At 50.2% G+C, this 21,876-nt stretch overlaps 1 protein-coding gene across 6 annotated transcripts in view; it reads left to right on the top strand.

The window, feature by feature from the left end:
- The window catches only part of ndst2a (N-deacetylase/N-sulfotransferase (heparan glucosaminyl) 2a), a 75,371-nt gene that overhangs the window by 37,076 nt on the left and 16,419 nt on the right, over nucleotides 1-21,876 (top strand). For 4 of the 6 annotated variants that reach the window (XM_035531383.2, XM_035531384.2, XM_081725131.1 and 1 more), the window contains one exon: nucleotides 12,065-12,159. The exons of 1 other annotated variant lie outside the window; for it this stretch is intronic. The gene's annotated coding sequence lies outside the window, so the exon portion shown is untranslated. Of the gene's footprint in view, nucleotides 1-6,086; nucleotides 7,491-12,064; nucleotides 12,160-21,876 lie in introns of those variants that run through there. One more of the 6 variants, XM_035531385.2, reaches the window with a different exon arrangement.

Genomic DNA, 21,876 nt, shown 5'->3' with positions numbered 1-21,876 from the left:
GTGAGGGGCTTAATGCAGAGGTGTTGAGTGGAGAGATCGCAGATGGGCCGGGCCGCCCGCTCTACAGGTCACGGCGGAGTGGGCGGGTGTTGGAGTCCACATGGCATTCTGCTGCCTTCTGGTGTGTGTGTAGCCAGACCCCCTGCATGGACCAACAGAGGCTCCGGGCGTTCAGCTATAGAGCAGCGTGCGGTGGAAGCCCACAGCTGCTCTGGGGTAGAGGGGAGCACAGACATGCCGTTCGTGCAGGACACACTGCTTTGTCTCACTCATGTGTCCTGCTCCCTTTCTCGTTGGATTCTTCTGTGTCTTGTGCTGCGTTTTTCTAGCAGGGGGTGCCGTCAGGGAGAGCTCTCGGTCCGCAAACGACCTTTCGGATGAGGAGAGAGACCGCCGGGCAAGGGAAGTGCTTAGTGGGGAAACTGACTGTGAGTGATAAAGGGGCCGAAACGCTCAGGGAGACCAAGCGAGCGTCTGTTGCCCTCTGTGCTGGAGGTGCGCATCTATGTGTGAAGGAATGTTCACAAGCTACTTCCTCCCAGGAGAGCGGCAGTTCCTTGACTGAGAGGGAGATTACCCACTGGGAGGGGGAGAAGGAGTGGGATGGCATGTGACAACCTTGTGTACAGAGCGAGAGAACATCAGCGGGAGGTGGGATCAGAATAGCGGAGTTGTCGGGCGTGTCGCCGGGCTTCGTGTGTGTTCCGTCAGCGCTGACGTCGGTGGCTGCAGGCCCGCTGTTCGAGCGCGCGGAGCGGAGCCGTTGGAGGAGAAAGCGTGGCGTTAGCCTGCCCCGCGCGCATTTAGGAGTGGCGCGGTACGCCACGGCTAATTCCCACCACCGCCGAGGGTAGCAGCTCAAGAGGCTGGCGGGAGTCGGAACGTTTTATGGTTACGACAGAAGTGAGGAAGCCAAAAAAAAAAAAAAACGGGGAAAGATTTTTAAAAAATCTGCTCAGTGAAGGGTAGCAATATCCAGGCTTGGATGCAATTGTTTTCATAATAGGATATGTTTAAAGAATCTCTCTTTTCATGGGTCGGTCGGTGCGTCTGTCTGTCTTGCTCTGGTTGCTGAGCGTCAGGTAGCCTGAGCAGGCATGCTCGCTGACTTCTGGCACGCATACTTGTTGTGTTTGTATCTGTGGAAGAGGCTTATCTGGTGCAGGTTGTCATGTGATGCTCGTGTATAGAAGGGGGAAAACCCCCAAAACCTTTTGTTCTCCTCTGTAATGTAAACTTGTCAGTGGAAGTACCGAACAGTGAATGAGTGAACAGTGCACTGGCTTCTGCACTGGCTTCTGCACTGGCTTCTGCATTTTATTGCGAGCTCGCGCTTCAATCACCGTTCTCTTAAGCGTTGTCATTCTCAAAATTGGTGTTCCTGACTTCACTTGTTTTCTTAAATTATTTTTTTTTTTTAAATAGGGCCATTACAGTGAAATTTAGAGAAGGAGAGTGCCAATTCATGAACTTGAACGCCACCTTCTCTGTGTGTGTCTGTCGTCCCCCCCCCCCGTGTTCGTTCTTGTCTGGTGGTGCTGTACATCCATCTCCCTCTCAGGGACGTCTCGTCTGGGCCAAGGATCTCTGAGATCTCGGGATGTTTTAGTACCAGTCGTGCTCATCCGTTTTCGGTTGTGGTGTGTGAGGCGGGGGGAGGTTTATACGACCTGATTTGTGGGTTGCAGACATCGGCTCTGGAGGAGAGGAGAGGCGGCGTCCGCTGTGTCCTGTCCACACAGCGCAGAGCAAGCTCGGATCCGAGCTGCGATGGGGAAGTTTGTCCGTCTGGAAAGCCTGATGATGCTTTTTTGCTTATGGCTTCTTTAATCTACAGGAGTGTGATGAGTGGTGGCAGCGCCGATGAAGACTGTGGTGGAAGTTTGACTGCTATTTTACAACTCTGTTCTAACTAGGCCGCGCGATATCAGCTGACTAATGCCATGGCGCATGGGGAGATATCGGGCCCAGGGCTGAAATGAAATGGATACTGAGCTCTGTGTGTGTGTGTGTGTGTGTGTGTCAGAGCTACATGAAATAGAGGACGTTTTAGAACAGTAGGCTTTTGCTCTGGTTAAAATGTAGTTCATGGACCACTGTCACCCTTCATGTGACTTTAGCACTGGGGACTTTAACAGTCAAGTTCACTGTGGCAAAGCTGCAGTGGTGTGTGTGTTGAGTGAGTGACTGATCTCATTGTGTGTGACTGAGCACATCAGCAACACATCACCTAAAGAGTAATGGCCAGCCTCATAATGGATGAACACCCCCCCCCCCCAAAAAAAAAATCAATTTCTCTCTAATTATTGTTATTTTAATGTCCAGAAAACCCACCGACTCCCCATGGCCGGAAGCCTGCGGCATCGTCTCCGCTGCGGTCCGTGACAGTACGGTTGGAGATGTGCTTGTGTTGTGACTGTGTCCGTGAGCAGGGGAAATGGCTCAACACTCCAGTGGGCAATTAAAGTGGTCTTAGCCCGAGTGCACAGAACTTATTGTGAAGCGCGTTAGCCTGGTGGAAATGAAGCAGAACTCTCGCCCAGTCGTTATCGGTGTTGCGCATTGTGAGTGTGTGTCTGTGGCGTACGCACTTATGTGGAGGCCTGGGAAAAGTGGTCTGGCCATCTAGTCGTCTGTTTGCTTGTTTTGGTTTCTTTTTGCAAGCTACATTTTCCAAGCCCACTGTTGTGTTCCGCTGTGGCGTGAAATCAGGCTATAGAGGGCACGTCCTCGCGCTCGGTGGGAGCCGCTGGTTTGCCTACTGAGTGACGGTGCTGGCGTTCAGTATGGATGCCATAGAAACATAAAAACGTGAATGAGCTGATTTTGTGCTTGACCGTTCAAATAGATTTACAAAGAATTCAGAGGAATCTTTTTACAGACCTCGGAAAGCTAAAGAGAAGAACAAACCGTGTTGGCTAGATAACGGATAATTCCTGAACATACCTCATGTCCATTGGATCTTTGGGAATTTGGAGGAATTTCCTTAATTGCTTGTTTCATTGTCATCCCCCCCCCCCCCTCCCCCTAAGCGCAGCCATGTTGTTGGGCTGTAGAAGCATTTTAGCACTGTTATCAGAAACTGCCCGAGCGACACACAGGACCCTGAGCTGCAGTGGTGTGGGGTAGAGCGTGTCAGGTTTATAGGCCCCAGCTCCATTCTAGTTAACCGCCGTTAACATTATAGCTGTTCTGAGGTCAGTTACAAGTCTGCTGCCAGCACAGCAACAATTCATAAAAGCTACAAGCTCCCACTGAACCACTGTTTATCTGCGAGTGAGTTTACCATAGTTTATTACCCCTACTATGGCACTGTTTTGTGCCCCTGTCTGGGGTATTCCTGCTCTTTCTGTCTAACCCAGCGGTAAAGGTAAACCAAACCAGGTGAGACGTTTGGAACCACCGGCCTAATCCGCGACGTCCACAGGACGTTTCTGCAGGGTGTGCCGAGTCATGTCTGTGGCACAGGAGTAGATGTACTCACCCATGTTAGGAGGTCCCGTCTGAGAGCTAACGCGGTGCGCAGGACCTGAGTGTGCCCTGATTTCACACCATATGCAGTTATCTGAACGTCATGTTGGATGTAGTTCTTCTGTCATTCATCTCTCTCTCTCTCTCTCTCTCTCTCAAAGTGCTACACTGCTAGTAATTTGAATTAGCTCCCTCCTGTGTAACATCTCAATCTGTTCGGCTCTGAATGCCAAACACTCCATCACATTGCCCCCAACCTCCCCCCCCCCCCCTTCATGTAATATAGCTCCTTAGTTGCTATGGCGATCCCCTCACAGGACTAATTGAGGCTGAAAGAATGAGAGGCTGATCACATCAAGACTGCAGGACAGGAAACGCTACAGAAGATTCCCCAGTGGAAATGAAAGCGAAATTTACAGGGAATTGAAACTGAGTAAATGTTAGGAGAGGGTGTGGGTGTGTGTGTGTGCGTGTGCGTGCCCAAGCCATGATAGATAAGTGGTAATGCATTTCAGGAAACATGATGGTGATTCAGTATCAGAATGCCGTCCTCTTAAGGAGACGATAGACCATGGGGGACTTTGCTGGGAGTTCGCACCCCCGAACAGTTACACTACTGTAGGACCTAATGAATAGAAAACCATAGATAATGCTAATGTCTAATATCTAATGTGTAATATCTGATGTCTAATGTCCTCTCCAGGAACCGTGTCGAGTACCTCTGCCTTGTTTCAGCTTGCCTATAGCCCTCCTATAAGTGACATTAACAGATAAAGCACTAACTGTTTCGTTGCTATATTATGGCGTGGTGTGGAGTACTGGACAAGCAGTGAGACAGCAGGGTAATGATGTGAGACTGGATGAAGGCGTGAGAGAGCCGCACTGCTTCTGGGAGTCGTGTCCTCGGTCGTGTGTTCTTTCCTTGCTCTCTCTAGAGCGGGCTCGCTCGGACGAGTGCCCCTCCTGAGCCCAGGAGAGAGGACCTCTGCCAGGGTTGTCTGGAGAGCAGTTGCTCTGCTGTCGTGATTCGGAAGGGAGCGGTGGGTTTGTGTGTGCGCGCGCATGGTTTGTATGCACCGTGTAGTTTTTCTTGACATTGACAGCTTGAGCACAGTGCAGGGCAAAAAAAAAAGAAAAGATGTTTGTAATGTGTGGAAGAAAAAGCATTGTGCATGTGCACGCGTGAGCCAGCGAGCGTTTGAACCCCCCACCCCCCTGGGCAGACCGAGTGCAGCCCAATAAGGCCTCCCCTCATTCAAACACACACACACACACTCAGCCCTGGTCCCCTGTCAAAGCGCCCGTTAGCTCCTGGACCCTGGACGCAAGGGTGGCAGACGTCTCATAATTTAAGCTTCACTTCCTGTCTGTGCAGAGTTGCATCTCTCTCTCGCACACACACTCTGTCCTGCAGGCTGCGTCATGTTCTACAGCACAAAACATAACAGAAATGGTAGCAGGCCGTTCAGGAGTGTCCTGGGGTTATTCCTCCCTAATCTCTCTTACACACACTCACATTTAGCTTTGATGTGCTCCTTGTGTGTGTGTGTGTGTGTGGAGCTGTGTTTGTTGGTTCTTGTTTTTCTGTTCTGTGCTTGATCGCAATTCTGTGTGTGTCCTGCCTCCTGCGTTAACCTGGATTAGCATTAATCCGTGTGTAAACATGCCCTGTGGGAGCCTGTGTTTGCTGCCGAATATGAGGACCTGGGCAGGCGGCGCCAAAGTCCTCAATGAACATTTGAGTATTTGTAATCCTCCGCCCCGTGGGCTGTCCTGTCCCCTGCCTGGCCCACGCTCCTCCCTCCGGCTTGCGGCTCCTCCTCCTGCATCGTGCGGCCCCTCCCACGGCATGCTGTCCAAGGCTGGTATTGCAGCATAGACAATATCACCCTGCCCCTGGATGCCCACACACCGGCATCGCTGCTACAGGTGTGAAGTCTGTGTCTCGCTCTCGTCGTCTGACTGCCCCTCTCTAATGAATTACATGCTAATGTGGGTTCGAGCTGCATCGCAGCCCTTGGGTGTGATTTGAATGGGGCGGACTAAGAGGGCAGCGAGCCTGTTTGATTACTGAGTCCTGGCCCTCCGCCCTGACTAACGAGGCTCTGTCAGGAGCAGCGTCCTGTTGATCGCATGGCCATGCTTGGCTTTGATGGGTCAGATGTCACTCAGACGGGCGTTTCCTGAGGCTTCAAAGCCTCTGTGTGGGGGTGACATCTCCCTCCCTGTCTGAGGCTGTGGCTGTAATGAAGGCTCCCAGCACCCTCTCAGGGGCCTCATCTGGAGAGTGTGTGTGTGTGTGTGTGTGTGTCAGTGAGAGAGTGAGTACTCAGGGCCAGTCTCACAGTCACAAACAGATGAGTCTGGAAGCTTCCTCCCTTATTTATGTGTCTCCATCACACTCCAACTTATCCCCCCCCCCCCCCCTCTCTCTCTCTCCCACCCAATTTCTCTTTTCCTCTGAATGACCTCTTTGCTGGGGAATGATGTCTCGACCTCTCACCCCCCCACCACCACACACCGTCTCTCCCCCAGTCTCTGCTGTGCTGTGAATGCTCTGCGTTCTCTCTCTCTCTCTCTAAATGTAGTACGTGTGTTTGTGTTGGTATGAGCCATGCAGGTGTGTGTGTGGGAATGGCCTTGGGGCTCTGGCGTTTGGCACGTCTCCTACACACGCCCCCTTTTCCAGCCTCCACTCATTTCCGCTTCCTCGGACATCCACGCTCTCTGACTTTTCGTCGTTCCTGGGTGAAGCCTCCCGATTCCACACTAAAACTCACCTGACTGCGCTAAATCAGGAACAGTAACGTTTAGGGTTCTTGGCCTCCTGGGTAAAACATGTCATTTGTGCTCCGTGACGTTGGGACAGGCAGGGCACAGGGAGTGTCATCACGTGCTGACCCGCATACCCGGGGGAGAACACGAGCCTTGTTCCCATGAGACCGGCTCTGTACGGAACCACTATCTATGGCTCCATCCTGTCCATGTTTACAGGGTGGCACATAATGTGTATTTGTAGAATTTCATTAATCTTTTGATTTGTTGCATTCATTTAATCTGGTGTATTTTTTTTTAAAACAGAAATTGCGTTCATTTATTTTCATCAGTGTTTAGTTTCATACTGCACAAAGTGCCTCAAATGTAAGGATTTGTGGTGTGGATCATATCATTGGCCTCCTACACGTGTGAGGGCTTTGCTGACAAGTTCATGCGTATCTGTGAAGTTCTTCCTGTTGTGGTGCTGTCTCCAGACCCTGAGAGTTTATACATACACACACCCCAGGGTTAGGACAGATGAGACTTCACAGGCAATACTACCGTATTCATCTCTACACTTTATAGTGGTGAAAAGGACCTTCAAAAATATTCTTTTTAAAATCACAGGATTTGGAACTGGAGATGTTTTCTTGATAGAAATAAAATATGCGTTTTAAAAATTTTACGACACGCTTGCGTTTGAAGCATTTCAAGCACGTGTAAGTGTGTTCCAAACGCGTTACCAAACACTCCCAGTAATCTGACAGTCGGGTCATGTACATCATAAGCTGCTGGTAGCTTGCGACCAGGGTCCTGACTTCAGCAGTTGCACGCTGGGCTGCCTGTCCTGCTGTCTCCCGCACTGACTCAGGCCCTCGCTGCCTGCTCCCTCCCCACCCCCGTGCTGGCCGGGAAGTGCCTTTAGCAAGTGTTCATCTCAGCCAGACAAAGTTGGCTGTGTTCTCTCCGAATGGCTGTCAGATGCTTTGAGTCATTTCTGGCTATTTGCATTTGACGGCTGCGGTGGAAGTGTTTTTGCCTCGCGACGTTAGCATTTGTGGGTGGAAACCTAAACCCCACTGCACTGAGGCCCATGTAACAGCTGGAATAACTGTAATGGACAGAAGAGAAATTTCCTTCATTTCTGTCTTTATTCTCTCTTTCTCTCTCTCTCTCTCTCTCTCGCCACATCTGAACCCACGCCGTGAGCGCAGCAGCTGTGATGGTGTCCCGTAGGAGCTCGGCGCGGTGCACAGCGCGATGTGAGCGAGAGCATCCCAGCATCCCCGCTCCTCACGCCGAGCTTCCTTTACACACAGCATACACACTGTGTGTGTGTGTGTGTGTGTGTGTGTGTGTGTGTGTGTGTGTGTGTTTCGGGGGAAAAAGGTACACACACACACACACACACGCGCACACACACGCACAATCAATGAAGCGAGTAGTGTGCAGGGCTGAATGAATGGAGCTCTTAGCTGCTGGGCGGGAGGCCCCATTAGTCACTGCCTGCCTGTATCATTGTTGTTGCACTGGAGCTGTTCACACTCACAGCATTGTCGTCCCTCCATTTCTCCCTTTTAGTTTTTCTCCTCTCTGGAAATTAAAGCAGTGCCTGCATCACAAGTGATGAGCAAGTGCTTACGTCTCTAAAAATACCACAGCGCGTGCGCGTGCGTGCTCCAGCCCTGAAATGGTCGTTAAACGGAGTGTTCTAGACGACTGCGTGTGTTCTGCCTCGTACCTGAGGATCCGTCTTCCCGGGGTCGTAACATGCCGGCGAGCATTGATTCTGTGGGGCTTTAGAGAGCGTGAAATGTGGCGATGGGGTTGAAGGCACTCAAGTTAATGGAACGTTCTGGAAGGAAAGGGTGGGTTGATCGAGTCAATAAAGACACCCGGGTCGGAGGTCAGCCATTGTTATGGCTCTTTGATAGACTCCTCTGTCTAATCCTGCCCCGTTGTGCAGCTTGTGTGTACGAGCGTGTTGATCTCTGGTGGAGAGAACATTGCGGCACTAGGGCAGCTGTAGCGTTGGCCATCTTGTTCTTGAGTTGATGTCTCCTGATTTTAGAAGCTACGTTAACGCCTGCCTGTTCTTCACAGGACACACGGCGCTACTGTAACACCCCTGAGCTGGGCTTATAACACCTTGACCCGTGAAGCTCCGCGTGTACGTGCCTCTAGGAACTTGCTCTTTTACATGCCTGTGCTGTTTTGAGCAAGAGACCTGGGCACCTCTGGGTTAAGCTCATCGCTCCAGCCATCAGTGGCAGTGGTGTGAGGCAGAGGTCTCGGTCCTGGACACGGGACGCTCTGTCTCCGCCCTAGGCTACATCCTGCCATGAAGCTCTAACCCACAGCATGTTTGGCCTACAGTGTATGAAACAGTCGCCCTGAGCAGTTGTCCTGTAGTTTGACTAGACGGACGGACGGACGGACGGAGCCTCCGCTTAAGGGGAAAAGCCGAGAGTGGCTTTTATTTTCTCATCGCCCTGCCATTTTAAAATTTTCCTTTTAATGCTTTGCGGCCTTTATCTTTTCTAAAGTGCCATTTCCAGGAGTCTTTATTTTGTCTTGGCACCCTGATGCATTCACTTATATCTAAGCAGCGTCTCCGATAAAAAAAAAAAAAAAGAAAAAAAAAAGTGTTTTTTGTGAGTGAGCAGGGAAAAATCTTGGTCTCCTTCCATTACACTGAAGCTTCTAAACAACCTTTTTTTTGCCTTATTACTTTCAAGGCTATTACTGAGCTCAGTAAAATCTATTTGCAGATTCTTAGATGCCTGGCAGTTATCGGAGTACTGGAGGCTGCGTTCTCTCTGGCAGCAGGCGCAGGGGAAAAACCCGCCTCCCTCTTCCTTGTGGCCTGTCGGGCCTCACAAAGCTTGTGGTGGATCCGTTGTGATGTGACACTGCGGCGGGTCCATCCAGATCGCGTTTGCTCTTGGCGCTGCGTGAAGAACAGCCACACGCAGAAACCCCGTAGCCACGTGGGTGTGGTACGGTCCAGGGGGCAATGTGGGGCAGTAGATTCCCGCCAGAACGGACTTTGACCATCGTCCGCGGTCATTATCGCATCTCGATCCGTGAATGCTTGATTAGACTCGTGAAAGGCCTCTGATCGTCTGGCGTTGGGTGTGGGTGGCAACCCCCCTCCCCCCAACACACACACATTTTGTGAAGATCCGCCCCTTCCCTGTGTCTGATTTGATTAGCTCTGACCCTGATTTTCTTACCTTAACCGTCACTCCTAACCAACAAAGTCAATAAGTACTACTAGCCAATCGGGGGCGGAGTAGGGCTGGTTCTGGTCAATCGGGGGCGGAGTAGGGCTGGTTCTGGCCAATTGGAGGCGGAGTTGGGCTGCTTCTGGCCAATCGGAGGCAGAGTAGGGCTGGCAGAGGATATAAAAGGCTGTGTGTTGGTCAGCGTAGCTGGCTTTGCTAGGTCAGTAGTGCTCTTAAATTAGATAGACAGCTCTGTAGCTCCACCAAGGTAGTAGAAGAATGTGAGCATGTCAAATTGGGCTTGTATTGTGTTTGTGATGAACACCACAGACATAAACCTTGTTTTCGATAATAAAGCCTTGGGTGTGTATAAACTGAAACTGGGCCAACCCAACGTGGTCCGTGTGGGGGTTTCTGGTTGATGTGGCAGGTTTTCTCTCTCCACACACTCATCTCAACCTTTTCACCTTTTTTCCCATGTGTGTCCCTGGTTGTGTGGTGGTGGTGGTCTTCTCTACTCACTCCACTGTCATGCATGATGGGGGGGGGGGAAATGTCTCCTGTGTGTTACCTGTCTGTGGCCATGGTGACCCCTCTTTGTCTAATGCATGTGTGCTCTGTCATCTTGGAGCTGGTGTCACCCTCACCAGAAGTCCTGTGCCTGATGTCATGAGAATTGAATGAGAGAGTCCACTGGTAGATTTGAACGTTCATATGTTCTAGGTACCTCCATCATTCCGAATAAAGCCGGTCTGGATCGCATTGAAGCTGTAAACACTCGGGCCCTGGCATTTCCACCATGTCGGCCTAGTCTGGATAGCAGCCCAAGTCAGACTGTGCATGCAAATGTAATGAGAGTTCTGCATTGTGAGGCCCTCCCTGTCAGACTGCCACGCGCACGGACGCCACAGGCACACGGCGAGCTGCAGCCCGCGCCGAACCGGAGTCGTGCCCAGCCTCCTGGCTTCACATTTACATCTGCACGCGCGTTACAACAGGAGCGACAAATTACCACCGTCCTTCACAAGATCCCGCCTGTTAGGAGTTAGTCTGGCTGCAAATTTCCTGAGTCACTGAGTCACAAATGTGCTTATATAAATCAGAACAGTGTAATGAGTCTCAGCAGACCTCTAATGTGTGAACGCTTCTTTAGACACCGTTTTAGCGTTAAGTGGTTAATCTGTCCTTGCAGTTCACAGACAGAATAACAAGTAAGTTTCAGGGTTACATTTGTTATTAGTAATAGGGGTGTCATCCAAACCTCCTGTTAGTCATAGACTCGACCTGCGATTAAAATGAGAGGCAAAATAAATGTAAAAAAAACATATGCCGGCAGCTTACTGGGGGAACCATAGCTGTTACTGGGTCTCTGTACTGTGCTCGTGGGGGGGTGGGGGGTGGGTTGAGAGTTACTGGTCACACCACAGGAGAAGTCGGTCTCCCCGAGCACCACTAAACTTTAAAGCCTCATTCTGCATCATTGAGTACTACGGGCCTCTCCTGTGTCTATCCTGTCATATATTTGTTGTCTTCCATCATATCTTGTCCTCTGTCCCCCATTTGTCTCTAAATGGGAGATCTCTTGCTCCCATGCCAGATGCATGTTGGGTATTATGTAGATAATCACAATTTCTGAGAGAACTGGAACTGAGCTTCTCTTCTGTCCACACCTTTCTTCCACTGCAGTGCAAGACACGCACACGCGCATGATAACCTTGGTATCGATCAAACATTTTGATTTCAGTAGCTTTGCTGCCTCAGCATTGATTAGCTAGAGATAATGAATATTAATAATTAAGATAATTAAGATGCTCCCGTACTCTTTGCTCCACATTTCCCAGAATCCCACCGCACAAGCCTGAACTAGTGTGGTTCTCTTTGTCTGTTCCTTAAACTAGGCTGGAGAAGAGAATGTTAATGAATGCGCATTAAGCACTGTGCACAAAGCACCATACCTGCGAAACATTCATTCACGTTCATTTTCAGTTTGTTTCCTGTATCTTCTGTGTCTCGCGTTTCTCGGAGACACCGGGGTGTCCACGAGCGCTGGCTGGTTGTGTTGGAGCTGCTGTCTCCTTCAGTCACAAGCGCGGTGAGGAGTCGAGAGATTCGTCACAGCCATCTTTTTACCTTCACTTCTGAGTTCTGAGTAGAGTATATGCACCTCAGCACCAGCAGTGTGGCTGTGCCTTCTCTCCCGTCACCCCTTGGCCTGGGTCCTCGGTCCTGGGTCCTCGGTCCTGGACTTGTCTCCTGTCCCTGCTGGGCTCAGGGCACCTGTGTGAGCATGCATGGCGGAGAGAAAGAGTTTGTCTACCTCCGACACTGCAGAAAAGAGCGTGTGTGTGTTTGTGTGTGTGTGAGTGAGAGAGAGCTGGTTAGCTGTAGATACATATTACATGAACACAAAGTTCTCCACTCCTCTCTGCTGAAGTTATCTCTAGGTCAGAGGCTAGAGGAGAAGCCATCACTACTAGCAAACACACGCGTGCACACACACACCTCCCTCCTAAGTGAAGGGGAGAGCAAATATTGACTGTGGTGGGCCAGCTACACAGCGAGTCATCAGTCAGAGCCTAACCTCGCTGTCCTTTCTGTCTTCATTACAGAGAACTGGATTGATCTCCAGCGATCACATCCATCCAGAGAAACCAGCACGTTATCTGACAGGTGGACTGGAGGAGAGCATCTTCCTCAGCAGGAGGTGAGGCGCTCCTCTTCCTCTGTAGCATACGGCTTTACTGAATTGGAGCTTTTGTTTGCCGTCTGTCTCTCTCTGTATGTGTGGGGGGGACCTTATTGAGATTCCCCTGTATCTCTGTTCAGGTTCTGGCTGTAATGACAGAGCTGGTTGACCTACAGAATAAGTGCCTTTATCTCTCAGATCTGATTAATGCCATAATGGGGATTTTATTTTATGGCCAGTGACTTGCGAACTGAATGATATTTCTGTTGATGGGTTGAGGTATGTGTTTTGATCCATTGGGATTTGTTCTTTAATGTCCAGCTTGAACAGTCTACTCTGACCTGGACTTTGTCTTTTACGAGAGCAGTGTGAGAGACAGACAAACACAATGTCCACCTCTGTAGCTGAACTAGCTGACCCTCTGTGCTACCAAACACTCCTGTGTTGCAGTTGGCTAATTGGGCCATGTTGTTTATTTCTGAAATCCCTCTTCAGGAACTTGTAGTGTGTTTGTGCTTAGCTCGACTCACCCTGAGCATTACCAAACATTGCCCTTAACTTACCCCCCCCCCCAACACACACACACACACACACACACACACACACACACACACACACACACACAGGGCTTGTCGCAACCTTTCCTTATTCCAGTCTTTGGTCCGTGTTTGTCAGCGTGCAGATCCTGACAGCGTCCCGCAGACAGTGATGGGACAGGCTGGGAGATAACGGCTATCTTGATTTGCTTGATTTGTGTGGCGTAAGGGCACATCACTCCAGTCTGGGCCTTCGAGCGCCCTGCTGTTCTCAGATCTGTGACTCCATTTTGCCCTCTGTTTCTGCCCGGACATCCGCACCAAGACTCGCTCACAGCCAATAAAACCCCTGATTTGTTTTGCTGCTTTTGGTCGCCCTGATAAATTGCGAGTTCCATCTCCCTCCAAACGATAAATCCGCAGCGCAGCAATAAAAATAGTGTCCGTGTAGCCTTCCAAAATAATGTATACGTGTACCCTCCTGAACAACAACAACAACAACAACAACAACAAAACAACAAGCTGCAGTGTGGAGCAGCGACCCATCTGTTTACATGCAGAACCGGAGCCAGCTGAATACGTATGGGGTCTGTGCCCTGGTGCGTGTGCATGCCATTTGTTTTGCAGCAGGTATCTGCAGCATATGTGATTTAGCATGCTGTCCTCAAACCCTCCGCCCACCCGGACTCTGAACACCTGTTTGTAAATCTGACTCACATGGTGCTTTTCTGAGACCGGATCTCAAACATGGGCCTGCATGTGAAGCCGAGGCCTCTGTGCTGAGCACTCTGACAGGGCGGGGGCGGGGCATGCAATGGGCGCGTGGTGTTAATTCTCACCTGGAGCTCCGTTAGCCCCTAGACCTCAGCGGAACAAAATGAACCCAGAACTGCTGAGTACAAGTCCATCAGGAATGTAATGGCTGCTGCCAAAATGACTGATGGCTCCGTCAGCCAATTGGAGAGCTGTCAGGTCTCTCACGCTGCCTCTGTCGTATTCTCTCACCCACCTCCACCTTAACACAAGTTGAATTGCATGAACACTGGTGGGCTGAGAGCTAGGTGGTGGTGGTGGTGGTGGTGTACTGTGGGAATGCCCCCTGGCAGTGTGAGGAGATCTTCACTCTGGTGTGCGGGTGGCATGGCCCATGGTGATGGGCAGAGGGAACATCGTTGGGAACATCTGGGACATTGTGCTGTGATGAAGGGCACCACCGCTGAATGGCACCATGAGTCACGTGGGGCAGTGAGAAGTGTTGGTCAAAACCTTTAACGTGTGTGTGTGTGATTGTTTGGCCACTACAGCTGCGTGATGCACGCCTGGTGTTTGTGTTGACATACTGTTGACAGATGTGCAAGTGGCTTGCTGTCTGTCTGCCTGTCCACATCCAAGTGCAGTGTTTTTACTGATGTTGGTACACTCTTCCCCCTGGTGTGTGTGCTCACTGTCCTTGCTACAGTGCACTATCAGCCCTGCCAGGAGGCGGAGTGTGTCCCTAAAACCAGCTCCACCCCCCCTTCATGCTCCAATTAAGCGAGTCCCCTACTGTTCCGTCCAGGCTCCTGACAGAGCAGCGTAGATGTTACTCACGTTAGAGAGAACATGAGGTGTACATGCTGAGATCCGTTACTCGGGGCACGCTGTGCTGTCTGCCGGTGGAGAACGGGGTGGGGGGGGCGCTAGCGGAATGTACCCTACTTTTAAAAACATATTGTCTCCTTTTCCATGTAGACCCCCTGCGTACAACGCGGCCTTCACTCAAACCTGGCATGCGCGTTCCTCATGAGGGTTTGTGTGCAGTCCTGCCCGCCCTGTGTGTGTGTGTGTGTGTGTGTGTGTGTGTGTGTGTGTGTGTGTGTGTGCGTGCGTGCACACGGGAGAGTTCGTGCTTGGTGGGACTTTTTGTGTGCTTGCTGCTCACTCTTGAAATGAATTGAGGAGGCAGGCAGGCAGAAGCAGGGGAGAAGAGAGGCCTTCCAGTGACCGACAGCCTGAAAAGATAGTTGGGGCAAAATTGAGCCAAAGAAATTTTAATTGGAGGAAAGAGGCATTCTTGTTTTGGCGGTGGGTGGGAGTGCCTCAACACAGGCCAAGAAGACAACAAAGAACTGACAGAAAACAAGGTTGTGTGGGGGTGTGTGCCTCTGCCTCTCTCACTGTGTGTGTGTTTGTGTGTACCTCTCTCTCTCTCTCTTTCTCTTTCTCAATTACTTCAGAAGTCATTCTTGGACGCGTCGAGACTCAGGTTTTTATAGAGACAGCTTTTTGCGCTGGCCTGGCCAGCTGTGACAGCGCCTCCCTGGGAGAGCCGTGAGTGAGGCAGTCGTGCGTGTGTGTGTGTGTGTGTGTGTGTGTGTGTGTGGGAGCGAGGCGTGGGAGGCGGCTGGACACACACCGCGTTTGACAGGAAAACTGGCTCCGTTGTTGGCTTGCTCACTGCTCTTGTGATTGCACCTCAGCATGCCTCATCTGCAGTCCCTGACCAATTAAAACGCCCCAAAGAGTCCCGCCACCAGTGCTATGGTGACAGGAGTCTGCACTGATTGGCCACTATGGCTTCTCTCTCTCTCTCTCTCTCTCTCTCTCGTTCGCTCGCTTTTGCCTGCCTCTTTTAGGTCTCATGCACTGTGCAGTCACGTTATCCAAGCCTTTTTCCTGCCCAAGCAATTGACCTTATGAGTGTATGTAGGCATAAATGAAAATGGAGTGGATACTAGCAGAAATGTATGCTTGTGTATCTCTCTCTTTTTTTTTTCTTTTTTTTTAAATGGTCATTTCTAAAGATATTTTGCGAAGTGGCCATGATAAACTTCCTCATTGTATGCATCTGGTGTTGCTATAAGGAATAACTCGGCTGTCCTTGTGCTGCCTGTTTGTTACACTTGCCTCCCCAGTCTAAAACTACGTGTACTGAATTCTTCCCGCCCAAACCCTGCTGTGGTTACAAGCTTGTATTTTGTTCTCCTTCTGTAATGTTAGTTTAGTTTCAGTGAACTACTTCTGTATGTAACTCATCTTGGACTTGAAGCTAAACTCCTTTTCTGCGTAACCTCACCCAAGCATCTCGCTTGTGAATTCTGAGATGGTCGTGCGCTTTATTTTTTTTTATTTTTATTTTATTTATTTAACGACTGCACACGGCTCTCGCACTAACGTTGGCTAGCTATATTCAACACAACATGGATTTAATCATCACCTTTGGGTACGAAGTCTTTTGAGTGAGATGGACCCAGCCAAAGTGCTGCATGCAGCCTCAGGGTCCATACTCCCACCTGCATAAATTGAACATGAGCGCTCACACACCGCTCCATGTCTTTGCGATCAAGAATGCATGTTGGCAACCTCGTAAATAATAATTGAGAATATAACCTATAAATAGAGAGACCAAAGGAAACTTGAGTCTTCTGAACATCTCTGCAGACTAATTCAAGTTCTGCGGTACGGCACGTCTTCTCACAGCTTTGTGTTGGTGTCATTAATTCACTAGAAGCAAAAAAAAAAACCAGGCAAACCAAACCAAGGCCTGTGCTTCCCCAAGGTGGTGTTTCCACGTGGAAGTGGAGCTCTGTCGGCCACAGAGCCTTGGGAGGTGCCAGGCTTTCTGAGAAGTTAAGAAAGTTCTTTCCTGAAACAGGGGAAAAAAGAAAGCCGAGGAAGACGGGAGACAGATGGGCTGGTGGGCTGAGGATCAGGCTTCCAGCGAGGGCTCGGAGCACACGGCTTTCCGCAACCACGTAGCTGTGATGCACTACGGAGCGCAGCGTGGATAAGGGAAAGCTTCGCTCAGAAGACGCTAACACAATTAGCAGTGAATCCAAATCCGTGGGCGCCGGTTTGTGTGAGTTTGTTTGCCTCTGCTGAAGTCACTTGCGTGCGAGTAATTTGTGTCTCGTGACATTTCACTCACCCTGGTGCAGGTAAAAGGTGGAACAGCAAAATCGGGACAGCGCGACACTGGGGGTGAGCGTACAACGGCCTCGTGCGTGGGCTGGTGGCGGACATCAGGCGGCAGTTGTTGTGGAGGTGTAGCGCCTGGCGCGTCCCCAGCACCCAGGGACGGGGTTGGCGTCGGCAGGGAGGGCAGACTGAGATTGACTGACTCATCTATGCGTCAGTCTGGCGTGAAAAACCAGCATGACGGCAGGCGTGCACACACGAAAGCTGTCCGACCCAGTGGCGCACACGGCCTTGAGAACTAGATAAGAAAGGTGGCAATTTCTCGAAATTACCAAGATATTTGGAATGCTGGAACAATTTAGGAATTGCCAACAAATGTACTGTTATAAAGTATTTATCTTGGTATTTATTATGGCATACCGCCCCTATAACTAAACAGAGATCCATGCAGGTGATGTTTATGCCTGCGCGTGCACACACACACACATTCAGGGGTCAGCTTGTAACTTTTAGAAAGACTAGTAGAGATGTTTACAGGAAGTAAAATATAAAAATCCCAGAACTGCAGAGGGGTCAGTAATCATCAAACATGCAGCAGGACCTACTTAACATTGGTAAACAGTGATCGTTAGAGACGTCTGTTCTTCAGACGAAGATAAATGCTCTGGGCTAGTCCCCGAGCAACCATATGGTCATTCCTCCCAGCAGTCCGCAAGGGTGCATGATGGGATCACTCCCTCCAGAGACGTTACCTCGGGACTAGTATGGCTGTGTATCTGGCAGTTAGTTTTTTGATACGTCGACTGAAACTGTTTGCACTCATTACGAAAGAGCTGACTAGTCTCTGTGGGTACTTCCAGCCGTTGGTCTCAGGTCAGTCTGCTGGCTTTTGTTCCATGCCATGACGCATCTCTGGAGTTCATGTTCTGCCCGTCTCAGGAAGTGGTCGTCGTGGGTGTTTTGGAGTCAAAAGTTTTATGTTGGTGAGTCTTCGCTGCAACAGTCGCGTAGACCAATTAGAGGCAAAGAGTTCTAGGACTGTAAGTGTGAAATGCCGTCTGCATGTGCCTCTGTGAACACGCTCCTCTTCACCCCGCCAGACATCCCTGGGGGAGGATGGGAGGTCCTGCTCTGCCTGCTGGGTGCCCTCTCTTTGGGTCGCTGTTTCTGGGTCACTTTCCATCTGGTGATGCGGTTGGACATGCTGGTTACTCAGAACACTTGCTCCCAGAAATGCAAACATACATGGATTATTCATTTATTTTTCATGTTGTTCCACAGCTTTTGGGTTTTTCAAGTTGAGGCGTAGTGCATCCATTAGCGAAGTCAGCATGATGCCAGGAACTGAGCAGAACAGAGAAGCCACTGGTTATGGTAATATCAGCAGGCCGATCAGGTCCTCAGAATAAGGTTGAGCTGTTAGTGGTGCATCTCCCCTCACGAGCACTCTTAAACCTGCCCCTCCACTGGGCTGGAGAGGCCCTGACGTCTTTGAGCTCAGGGTTACCTCATTAGAGGCTGTCAGAACAGAGGTGACTGCTCCAACCCCCCCCCCGTCTCTCTCTCTCTCTCTCTCTCTGCACGTTGTCTCATTCTCAGCTCTTTCTTATTGTAACGATCCTGCTATCTCAGCTGTCAGTCCTCTCTGGCTGAGAGCAGGTGTAGGCTGGGGCCTTTCTCTCTCACACACACACACACACACACACACAAACACAGGGGCCTTTGAACTCATAGCTGGCTGATGGTCTTAATGGCATGCTACAGGTCATGCTCATAATGAGGTCACCGCCATCAGATGCCAGACAGACAGGCACATTCTCTCACACACACTCTTACTCATTGGGTGGCCTGGTGCAGATGCTGGTCCTTCATTGTCTGAGCTTCGCTGTGCCGCGGGTGGGAGAGTCCTGCTCTAGGTAGATGAAGTTGAGGGGCCTTCTGGACGAGCCCCAGGCACATCGTTGCCCCCCTGTGCCCTCTCAGCTAGTTCTCGGGTTGCCTTCCCTCCTCCCTATTCCTGCGGGACGATTCCTGCCCCAGGCCCTCACTCCGAGGTTACTTGGACCGATTGCTGCGCCTTTGCTGACTGGTGCTGTACGGAGGGATCCAGGCTGCAGCAGATCCATCATGGTGGCTGCGTGTCACTGCGTGCGTCACCACAGCCTGGCGGCCTGATGAAGGACCATCTTTAAACATTAAATATTTATTCAGCTTTAATGAGGGGAAATTACGGACCGATATCTCATCGTGAGTCCGCTGATGGAGGACCTCCACTTCTCTCTCTCTCTGCCTCGCTTTTCTTTCCAGTAAAGTTTTGGATGTCCTCTGTTGTCCTCCACTTTATCTGCTTCTCTCCAAGCTCGCAGCCGCTCGGTTTTGACCCTTGAGCTTTGCTCTGGACAGACAGTTGCTTCCTATGGTTTCTTGCGCTGTGGCTTAGTATGTGGGGGAATATAGAACAGCAGACTTAATCCTCCAGCTCTAACTGGGTAGTGTTTAGGGCCGGTACTGGGAAGCATCTATGGTCTTTGGAGCCCTCTACAGCCTGTGTTGCCCACTCATGTTTCAAAGACACTGTGACGTTATGAAATCTTAAACACGGTCCGTGTTGCGGAGTCCATGCCAAGTCATCATATATGCATGTCCTGTCGTTAGGTGTTCTGAGTTGGTACTTCCCTCTGTTACATCTGTGGTGGTTTTTCTTGCCCAGGGTGGGCCTCAAGCGAGAACCCCACCCCCCACCCCTGGGCATGCAGACATGGCCTTTCTTATGGAGTCTGTCAGATTTCGAGGAGTTTTGCTCTCCAATTCCTGCCCTGTAATCCCAGAGCTAAGAAAGTCTCCAGTCTTGCAGCCTCTCCCGCTGCTGAACTTCACTGAGCCTTGAGAAGGGAACCGAGCCCCTCACTCTGGTAATAAAAGTCCCATCAGAGGTTTACTGGCTTCACGCTGCAGTCACAGTGGTCATGTATGGATTTTGCATGTCATGGTGTGCGAGATGCAGATGAGTTCCTGACCAAATTCCATTTCCCGTTTTGGATTCTTGTCTGCGGTGACTGAAGCCAGCATTCACTCTCTTTAGCTGCAGTGTGTTTATGCAGAACTCTTAAAAACGAGAACCTGTCGTTTCACCAGCGTTGGTGGAGCAGTCCTTTGTTCTGGAGCAGATGAGGAAAGATCAACACGAGACGAGCGCTGCATTTGGAATCTTCTGGATCTGCAGTGCAGTCGGAGAATCACTGAATTGGCACATGGATAGAAAATCGTGACCCCACACAAGTTTAGCTATCAAGAAAATAAAACGAAATGGGAACTAAGCTTCTTGTGCCAACAGATGGTGAAAAACAGACTGCAATGGAGGGGTGTGTGTCTGTCCTCTCTCTCTCTCTCTCTCTCTCTCTGTGTCTGTCAGTTATATGAATTCTTTTGCTACAACATTTTTATCACATTAAACATGGTGTTCTGAGGATCTACCGGGGTTTTTTTTTTTAATGTATTTAGAGGTGTGGGCATGTATATGCAGGTTTTGTGTTCCTACTGCACACCACAGCCACTGAGAACACCCCCCCCATCTCTGTCTCTCCCTCTCTCTCTCTCTCTCTCCCTCTCTCTCTCTCTCTCTCTCATTAGATGGGGTGGTTAAAGCGTGGTATCTCCGGTGAATAAATGGCCTGTGGGAAACAGTGGGGGATGGCGGCTGGAATTCGCTGGCCAGTGCGCGAGTGCGGCTGTTTGGGTAGTGAGGCCATGACCCCGGCTGGAGGGGAGAACGCTTCTCCTCACGTTGCTCCTCCTCCTCTTTGTTTTGTGGTTGAAGGAGCAGTCGTAGCAGTCGGCCCTCTCTGGCTCCGAGGCTGGGGGTGAGGACGCGTCTCTGCAGTACGGTACCCTACACCTTTTAGAAGAGTTTTCCTCGCGTTTGTTTGGATGAATTAACATGCAAATTGAAATGTGTTTGAGCACACAGAGGCGTGGACTCCCCGTTGAAGCGTGCGTTATTCATAGCACTTCTTGGCCTCTTACACTTTTTTTTTTTTTTTTTTTTTTTTTTCTTCTCTTTTTTTTGGACGATTTGTGTTCAACACCGCAGAACCCACGATAACAGCGTCAGCTATTGTTGTTGTCCTTCCAGACGCACAACCTTGGCTAAGCTTCTGGTTTTGAGTTTTGCGTTCTGAGCTTGTCCAGAGCTCTGATGTGAGGCTCGCTGACAGACTGCGTGTTTGGGCACGTGCTGGAGGGGGCCGCTCTGTGTTCCTGCCACACCTGCGGCCGCTTGCACCTGGGCGAGGGGTGCCTTGCTGTAACTCTGCTCTCTTTCTACGTCTCTGGAGTCCTCTCCGTTTCTCTCTGGCCAGTTCATACAGTTACAAATGGCTGTTAACACAAGAACAGCTGAGTGCAACGTCAGTTACTCCCAGGAGAGACTGTGATATCATGTTGTTTAGTATTTCTGAGATTTAATATTCTCAGCGTATGAGGGGTGTGTGTGTGTGTGTGTGTGTGTGTGTGTGTGTGTGTGTGTGTGTGTGTGTGTGTGTGTGTGTGTAATTATTTATATATATTCCCCCCCCCTCCCCTCATTACAAAGTAAATGCTAGATGCAGATGTTGTGCTGCTGAATACATTGCAAGCTAATTAATTGCATTGTTAAACTAAATTGCAGATTTTTTTGGTCTACACATAATGGAAAATTTCCCTCTCCTGTATTACCAAATACGTCGGGAACCACAGCCCTTGTGTTGCGCGGCAGTTAGCTTAGAAAAGTATAGATTTTCTAATTTTTAGCTCAGTAAATTTCCGTGTTGCTCTTTCTTCCAGTGCACACGTCCTCCCAGGAACTCGCTCCAGAATGGGCCTGTGTGCCCTTCCCCCAAGCCCATGACTCCAGTCTGTAAGAGGCTGATCTGGGAACCTGGGAAAATATGTGTAGAAGTGTGTTTAGCTGAGCACCCATCATCTAGAGACCTACCATCATTCACATCTCCAGCCTCACAGCCCTTGGGAAAAGATTGCAATTTTTGCCGTTCTTTCTGATGTCCGTAAGCACCAAACACTTTGTTGGGTGCAAGTCGTGGTGCCGAACACTTTGTTGGGCATTACCTGAATCGGGATCTTTCTGAGCTTGCTGAGTAGTCCTGTGCAGTGGTTAAGCTGGTTTGGACCATGTCTGTTGCTCTGTTTCTGTGTAGTTTTGGGATACCTTACGTCAATGTTCTTTTGGGGAATGTTGTCAGAAGTGGCAGTGTGGATGTTGTGTTGCATCTCTCAGCTTCACTGAGGTTTTAAATCACGGTTACAA

This window comes from Electrophorus electricus, chromosome 12 (genome assembly GCF_041902795.1).
Source record: "Electrophorus electricus isolate QZ-2024a chromosome 12, ASM4190279v1, whole genome shotgun sequence".
Lineage (NCBI taxonomy): Eukaryota > Metazoa > Chordata > Actinopteri > Gymnotiformes > Gymnotidae > Electrophorus > Electrophorus electricus.
The sequence above is the reverse complement of the archived record's forward strand: the minus strand, read 5'-3'. Positions and strand labels throughout refer to the sequence as shown.